We start from the raw sequence: 8206 nt of genomic DNA on the forward strand, positions 1-8206 counted from the left end.
GCCCATTATGCATGGAATGCTTACCTCGTGGCTCTTAGCTGCACAGTGAGGCTGTAGTGTGATTTCCTCACGCTTCTCTGTTAAATGTGAGGATCCATTCTCTGCCTGCCCCGCAGCTAATTTGCTGGTCTCAACAGGCCTCTGCAGGTTTTCCAGGTCCTCTTAACTCTGCCCATAACTTCTCTCAAAGGTGCAGATCTCATCACAACCATAGTTACAAAATAAAGGGCTTTGTTAAAGCCCTTTAAATTGCATTTACCTGTGATAGCAAGTATACTGATACTGTAGCTCCTTTGCCAGCATAACCACTCTCCCAAAAGAAAGAGGCAAAGCAATTTTCTGAACTACACATAACTGAAGAAGGGGACCATGTGCTAGATCTCCCTACCTTCTCCTCCTTTCTCTCTCATTTCCTGATGCTGCTGCAACCAGGGAAATTGTTTTAATACACAGACTTGTTTGAAAGAAAGTTGTAAAAAGCCTTCTTGATCATTGGGGAGGACAGACGCAGAGCAGGGGAGGTGGGGTGGAGACAAAAAGAGACCCTGTTTGTATTATTCCATGAGCATTTAGAAAAGGAGCTGGCAACATAGAAGGGGGCAAAGATTAAGGTGTGGACAGCAGTGCAAGGGAGTGAAAAGGGTGGAGCTAAGTAGTCTGGATGTGAGTGGAGGGAACATGTCTGGGGGTAAGCTTTGTTCACGGGCAAATCTGCCTACTCTGGCAGAGAAACAAATTAAAACTCAAGCTAAAAGTGGTCTCACTTGCCACAGAGAGAATGGAAAGTGAAAGCAGGTCTTGAGGAAATACATCCGCTCAAGAAATCTTACTGCAACCAACATTCACCCCAATTGCACACCAAACATCTAATGCATAATCAACCTTATAGCAATATCACGAGGGTAGCTTAAAGACAGCAAGTCATTTTACAACTCAACGTGTATTTGGGAAGAACTGAGCTTCTTGTAGAAAGTGTTTTGATGTGCTTTCTTCTTCATTCAGATTAATTAGCTCTATTTAAAGGATATGCTCAATTGCATTTATCAACGGTTATTTATCAACTGTTAGATGCTACGAATGTACTAGTATTAAGATGGTAAAATTCAATTTGTCCAGAAATGCAGAAATCAACGTGTAGTACCTTTTTTATTAGAACCAACTATAATTATCACAAAACTAGTAAATAGTCTCTCCAGTTACCCAGATTCAGTTACCAGATACCTGTGGCTGGATGTTCAATATGAAAAAACTAAGGAACAAACTGTAGCCTTCTTGCAATGCAAACCAGAAGATGTTGCAAACTTTTATTAAGAATGGATCAATTGTCAGAGACCATATTAATGTCAACTTCATTTGCTTAATTTCACTTTCTCTGGGTCTCGTTTGGTAACTTGACAGCACAAGTGTCATTTGTTAGAGAAGCAAAATAAAACCACTTCCCACCCCTGCTTCCTCTCAGAATGGTAGTTAAGTTACTAAATGCGTGCTTTTTTTTTTCAAGAAAAATAATATACCTCATTTTTTCAGATTGTGGAATCCTTTGTCAATCTGTTTCTGGAAAACCAAAAATCACCATTTGACTGTAACAAGTTATGCCTCCTATGTGAAGGAGGAAGAATGTTGGACCTCTGCTAGCCAATGATTCTCCCCACAAGGTCTTATCTCTTCCTTTGAATGTTTTCCAGCTGCTTTGGAGTAGACCAGCAGTTTCCTAACTTTTTCAGACCACCACCCCCTGGGTTCCATAAACTCAACCCCAGGGCCCCATACCCTACCCTATAAAAAGCATCATTCAAAATAGTGGTTTGCATGATTCACTAAGATAGATAATAACAATTAAATTAAAAATAGTAACAATTAATTGCACATCTATTCGAAATTCAATTTAAACTTTTTAGTTAATTCAACAAAATTGATAAACTTGACCCAATGATACCAGCTTTTCAAAGTCAGAAAAAAATTCAGAGTTTCCACCAGATTTGTCAGCATAGTTCCTTGGGTTGATCAACTGTAAATATGTGAACAATACAATTGAAGGTGGCCACCTCCAACACCTCTTAACACCCCCTAGGAAATTCCACCACCCCCAGGGGCAGTACCACCCACTTTTGGAACCACTGGAGTAGACACATCACCCTTGCTAAACTATAGGCCTGCCTCACAGGGTTGTTGTGAAGATAAAATGAAAATGGGGAGAACAGTGTAAACCGTTATGAGATAAACCATAGGCAAAAAGGGAGAGATCCAGATATGCAAAGATGTGTTTTTGTCTCCTTCCCTCCTCTTCACCCAGGCCTCTCTGAGGTAATGGTCAGGAAACTTCCAGCTGTTTTGGAAGTTCTTTCATACAGGTCGCAGTCATGAAAGCTGTACTATAGTCACAAAGCAAATATTATGTAGGTTGTAAAGCCAAATGAAAAGCATTTAGAAAAGCTATCAGCATACATCTCTCACAGTCCCATCCAAACCCAGAGGTGGCAGAATGTGGCGCTGGTGCGGCGCTACCCCACCACCTCCAATGGGGTTTTCCAGTGGCACAGAGAGCTCGGGAAAGCCCGCAAACTCCCCCACCACCAAAGAGTCCCATAGGGTTTAAAGAGTATATGCCGCCAAAAGGGTAGCATACATCTGAGGGCCATGCACAACGCAACTGGCCCTAAACCCTGGGAGAGAGCCGACTTAAGTCGGCTCCACCCCCAGGAATGCCTTGCCCCCCCATACTGGAATCCAAGCAGGATGCCAGTGCAGCCCAACAGCAACCTAGACTTCCAGGTTTGAGACATTGGAACTGTGGGATGTACGGCCACTAGCACATCTGCCCCCTCCACTGGAGTAAGTGCCATGGGGAGGGCAAATGTACCAGCACAAGGTCACACTGCTGCCCTTTCAGCAACCCCGCCCCCTTTGGATGGGGCTGTCAATCTGAAAAGTTTCAATTTTTGTGTAACATGTCCATTCTTTATAACTATTGTATTTATTTTACTGGTAGACCATATATATTGTTTGAAAGAGGAGTTTATTTACACCTCATGTGCTGTTGAAACACATCACATGGAGCAATGAACAAACAAGAAGGGTCAATGATAATTAGACAGCATGTGTACCGGTTTGATCTCCTGGGATTACAACTCCTTTACTCACTTTCCTCTGTTTTGTTTACATAGAGATTAACTATACTCTAAGATATAATGCAGGTAATAAAAATAGACCCTGAACTTTTACACGTTAGCTAGCTAGATTTTGGTCAAAGCCAAAGCTGACCCTAGTAAACATAACCACCCTGTTTGCATTTAATTCAGATAAAAAGAAGTTTACAGATCCAGACCAAAAATATGCAAGAGACCTGAAGCACCTTAAAAATTAATACAAATTTATTCCAGCACAAACTTTTGTGGAATGCTGTCTACTGCTTCAAATACTATAGTTCATGAGTTGATGCTGGAATAAAGTTTTGCCATCAGACTCCTGACTATGTTTGCTTCAGCTGACTACCACAGCTTTCCATCTAGATCTAGACCAGATTCTTGGTCCAGGATGGGATCAAGATTGAAACCCAAGGCAAGCAGGACAGGGCAGGGAACAGGATTAGGACACCATCAAGCATAGGGCCAACCGTGCAGATACTCTGGGAAAGCTAGAAAGGCCTTTGTTGTTCGATACTATGACTACTTCAAGCATCTCTGTCGCAAACGCTGCAAAGGATAAGCTTGCAAGCAAGGCAAGGTTAAGACACAAACAATGGAGATCACAGCTAAAAGTGGAATCCTGCAGCCTCACATCTAGCTGTGTTGATATTTATGAATTCTTCCTGTCTCCAGGAGGAATTTCTCATGTAGTAATATAGCCTACTGAGATACATCTTGTCTAACTCAACATCATCCGTACTGCTCTGAAATACTACCAAAGCAATCGTCTATTGATGCATACCTCAGACTCTGAACATCTTAGAGTTCTTTCAGAAACATGGTCACCAAATGTAACATTTTTTTAATCAGATGGGTTAGGTCCCGAGTAGCAAGTAAACCTTTTGTTTAGGATCGCTAATTATCAATCAGAGCGTTGATCTCCTACCCAGCCTCTGGAGAAAGAAAGTAAAAGACTCTGCAACACAATTTGGAAGGGGGCAATGTTAAATATTCCCTAGGGATTAAAACTCACCAAAAAAGCAAGGGAAGCTTACTTTCTGTTCCTAATACTGGTCAACTTCCTTTTTATACTTTTGTTCTCTATTATGTCTTTTGCAATCTAGCTCCATCTAGAATTGCCTGCTCTGTGAACTCCTAGACTAAGACAGCAAGTCCCAAAATCTGGCACAAGGGGCTCCAGCTCTAACATGAGCAGCTTCCCCATCTTGCTGAGACTAGAAACCAGCCTCACCTACAGCACAGCAGTTGCCATCACTGCCACTACAGCCGTGTGCCCTCCAGCCACATCCCTAAGGGACAGCGCACAACGCTCTACTTGCTCTAAAATGTAAGTTCACAGCTGATACCCTTTGCATATAATTATAATATTTTTCTTTTTTTTAGTCTTGTTGAAAGACTGAACAAAAGTCTTGATGGAGAGAGAGAGAGAGAGAGATCTTGCTACCCATCTGTCCTGTATGACATTGTATGTTGTCCCTAGTTTTCAAGTAGAATTTATGTTCTTCAATAATAGCGATGTTTTAGGGTAAGGTTATCCAACTCTGGCCCTCCAGATGTTCATGGACTACAGTTACAATTGCCCATGCTGTCAGGGGCTGATGGAAATCGTAGTCCATGAACTTTTGGAAAGTTAGAGTTGGGCACCCCTGTTCTTCCGTCTGGTCATACTTCCTGCTATATAAACCAGCTGGTTAGAGACAAGTTGGGCATTCAGCCCAGTTCAATAAATATTAGGTTGATCTTGAGGGTCAACTAGGGCATAAAAATTGTTTACTGGGGCATATAATCAGGGGAAAGGGAAGAGTTCCTCTTTAGGAGCTTGAACTGGTACTTAAGACACACAGTAATCATACTGTGTGTCTTCAATACAGATCATGGGAAATAGCAGGATAATAATGCTACAGTGATAAAGAAGATTCCAGTTATTGCACAGGAGTTATTCAAGAGTATCATATTTAGGGAATACAAAGCTAGTTTTAGTACCATCAGCAATTTCTACTCATGAAAATAGCAGCAGCAGTTCTTCTCCTTGTATGAATGCAGAGTTTTTAAAGTAAAAAATTGCTGTGATTATGGCATCTGGAAAGGTAGGGCTATATATTCTCTTCATATAGTAAATATACCTATTCACTTCATTATATTTAGTTAAATAAGTCAAAGATGTCTTGATAACTGTAGTTCTGAACAATTCCCAGCAGCATCTGATCCTGTGAATCACTTTTACCCGCTGGCATAATTCCTTTTAAATCACATTGCAACTACATCTAAATTGGGCTTCTTCTAAATTAAATTCCCTTTTATTGTTTTCTTTTAAGGTGTGCAGCTCTCAGATTTATTTCATCCTTGCCATACAACTGGTAAGAAACAGAGTAATAATCTTCTAGGCATCACATCACAGGAGTGTATTTGAAGAGCGCTTTTGTTCCCATAAATATCTGGAAGCTATTCAAGTTTAAAGTAACTTGAATATGAAACACATTCTTTTTAGCAGGTTTAGGTTTTTATAACCAAACTCAAAGGCAAGTTCAAACCAAAGCTTCAGCAAGAATCTCCAGTATCATCATGATGCTGGACCAAGTCCCTAGCAATAGTAACCTATTCAAAATTAACAAATTTGGACTGTGTCTCAGCGATGGAGCATCTGGTTGGCATGCAGAAAGTTCCTGGTTTGGTCCTTGTCATCTCCAGTTGAAAAGACCTGGCAGAAGGTGATGTGAAAACCTTCTGCCTGAAACCCTGGAGAGCTGCTAGAAGTCTGAGTAGAGTAGACAATGCTGACCTTGAGGGACTAAGGGTCTGATTCAATAAGGCAGATCCAAGTGTTCAGTCTTAAAACTAAAGAGCTAGGTCACTAACGTTCATCCAATCTGTTAACTAAAAGGTAGGATCACTCACCTACTAACCCTGTTCCCCCAACCATCCCAAGATTGGGGTTTGCAATCAAGACAATGAAGATACAACAGAAGGTTGCCTGAAGAACCAATGGGTCAAGACTATTCTAGGAAAAGATATAAGCGTACTCAAAAGTGGAGGGAAGGCAAAATACTCCTAGACATAGTTACACTATAAGTTTATTTTGGTTTTACACTAGTTTAATAGTCATGATTTTTCCAATAGAACATTGGAGATGGTATTCTTACGGGAAGATACTGTTAGATATCCTTAGCCACCTCCCTTTCTATTCTTATAGAATTATGAGTTGGATCCAAATTAAACTGGAAATTTCTATTCATTCTCTCTTCCCACTTCAGACCCCTGCCCCCTGTCATATATCAAAGCAGCACCCCCCACCATGGAACAGCATTTCAGTGGGTTGAAGTGGGAGGGAGGAGGCAGGGATGTTCCATTCCACTGAGGGGGAAGTTAGTCTGGATCCACCATTATAGTTCTTCAGTTGTTGTGTTGAGTCATTGGCTAAGATAAACCAAAGGAGAAGGGAGTGCTTCCCACATAATCATGGCTCAGAGGTGTACCTAGGCAAACTGGAGCCCTGGGCAAAACCTGGCCCCCCATGGGCGGCCACCCTCCCCCACCGTGACCAAACAATGATTTTTTTTCTACCAGGTCATTTCAAAGTCACCATCACATTATAGAACATCCCCCAACTCACAAATCTGAACACAGCAATAGGCCATGTCACACAGCAGAAATAATTTTTGGAAAACATTTTCAAAATGCTTTCAAAATGTTTTATTACTGCTATGAAAACATTTTATGGTATTGTATCCACTCCCCCCAATTGGAGGAAACAGCATTACTTTCAATGTTATTTAAACTGGGAACCCCAGATCTTCCCTTTAAGGTGGATTTAAAAGGAGAATCTGGGCTCCCTAGTTTAAACAAGTGATACTGGAATCCACCCCCAAACAGCAACATTTTCAATGTTAAAACTGGGGACCTCAGATTCTCCCTTTAAATCCATGTCGAAGGGGGAGGATTTAATAATAATAATAATAATAATAATAATTATTATTATTATTATTATTATTATTATTATTATTATTATTATTATTATAACAACAACAACAACAACAACAACAACAACAACAACAACAATTTTTATTAGGCATTGAGAGAATAAAAGAAAGAAAGAAAACAAACAAGAAAAGAAAGAAAGAAAGAAAACAACAGGTGTGCCTGTTGTCAGGGGTGCAATTATTAATATAGCAGCACCAAAATTTCAGAGTATCTTCGTGAGACCCTACTGATGATACCACCCAGGTTTGGTGAAGTTTGGTTCAGGGGGTCCAAAGTTATGGACTCTCAAAGGTGTAGTCCCCATCTCCTATTAGCTCCCATTGGAAACAATGGGGGATGGGGGAACTCCCTTTGGGAGTCCATAACTTTGGACTCCCTAAACCAAACCTCACCAAACCCAGGTCATATCATCAGGAGAGTCTCCCAAAAAATACCTGAAATTTTGATGCTGCTAGCCCAGGGGTAGGGAACCTGTGGCTCGAGAGCCACAGCCGAGCCGCTGGCCCCATCCTTGCCCGCCCTGCAGGCAGCAGGGCGGACGCATCCATGCGCTTCTCACAATGAGCAGAGTAAAAGGTTAAAAAAACCAATATATACAGTGTTATCTCACTTTAATATGCAACTTATCCCTGAAATCAGGCTCCATCCCTGAAGACTGGAAGATGGCCAATGTCACACCAATCTTTAAGAAAGGATCTAGGGGGGACCCGGGAAATTACAGGCCAGTCAGTTTGACATCTGTTCCTGGTAAATTAGTAGAATCTATCATTAAAGATAAAATTATAAAACATGTAGAAAAGCAAGACCTGCTGAGAAAGAGTCAGCATGGCTTTTGCAGAGGCAAATCCTGTCTTACAAACTTACTAGAGTTCTTTGAGGGGGTAAACAGGCATGTGGACAGGGGTGAACCGGTGGACATTGTCTACTTGGATTTCCAAAAGGCTTTTGACAAAGTTCCTCACCAGAGACTGTTGAGAAAACTCAGCAATGAAGGAATAAGAGGGGAAGTCCTCCTTTGGATTAAAAACTGGTTGAGAAACAGGAAACAAAGAGGGTGTAAATGGGAAGTTCTCACAATGGAG

This window comes from Sphaerodactylus townsendi, linkage group LG09 (genome assembly GCF_021028975.2).
Source record: "Sphaerodactylus townsendi isolate TG3544 linkage group LG09, MPM_Stown_v2.3, whole genome shotgun sequence".
NCBI lineage: Eukaryota > Metazoa > Chordata > Lepidosauria > Squamata > Sphaerodactylidae > Sphaerodactylus > Sphaerodactylus townsendi.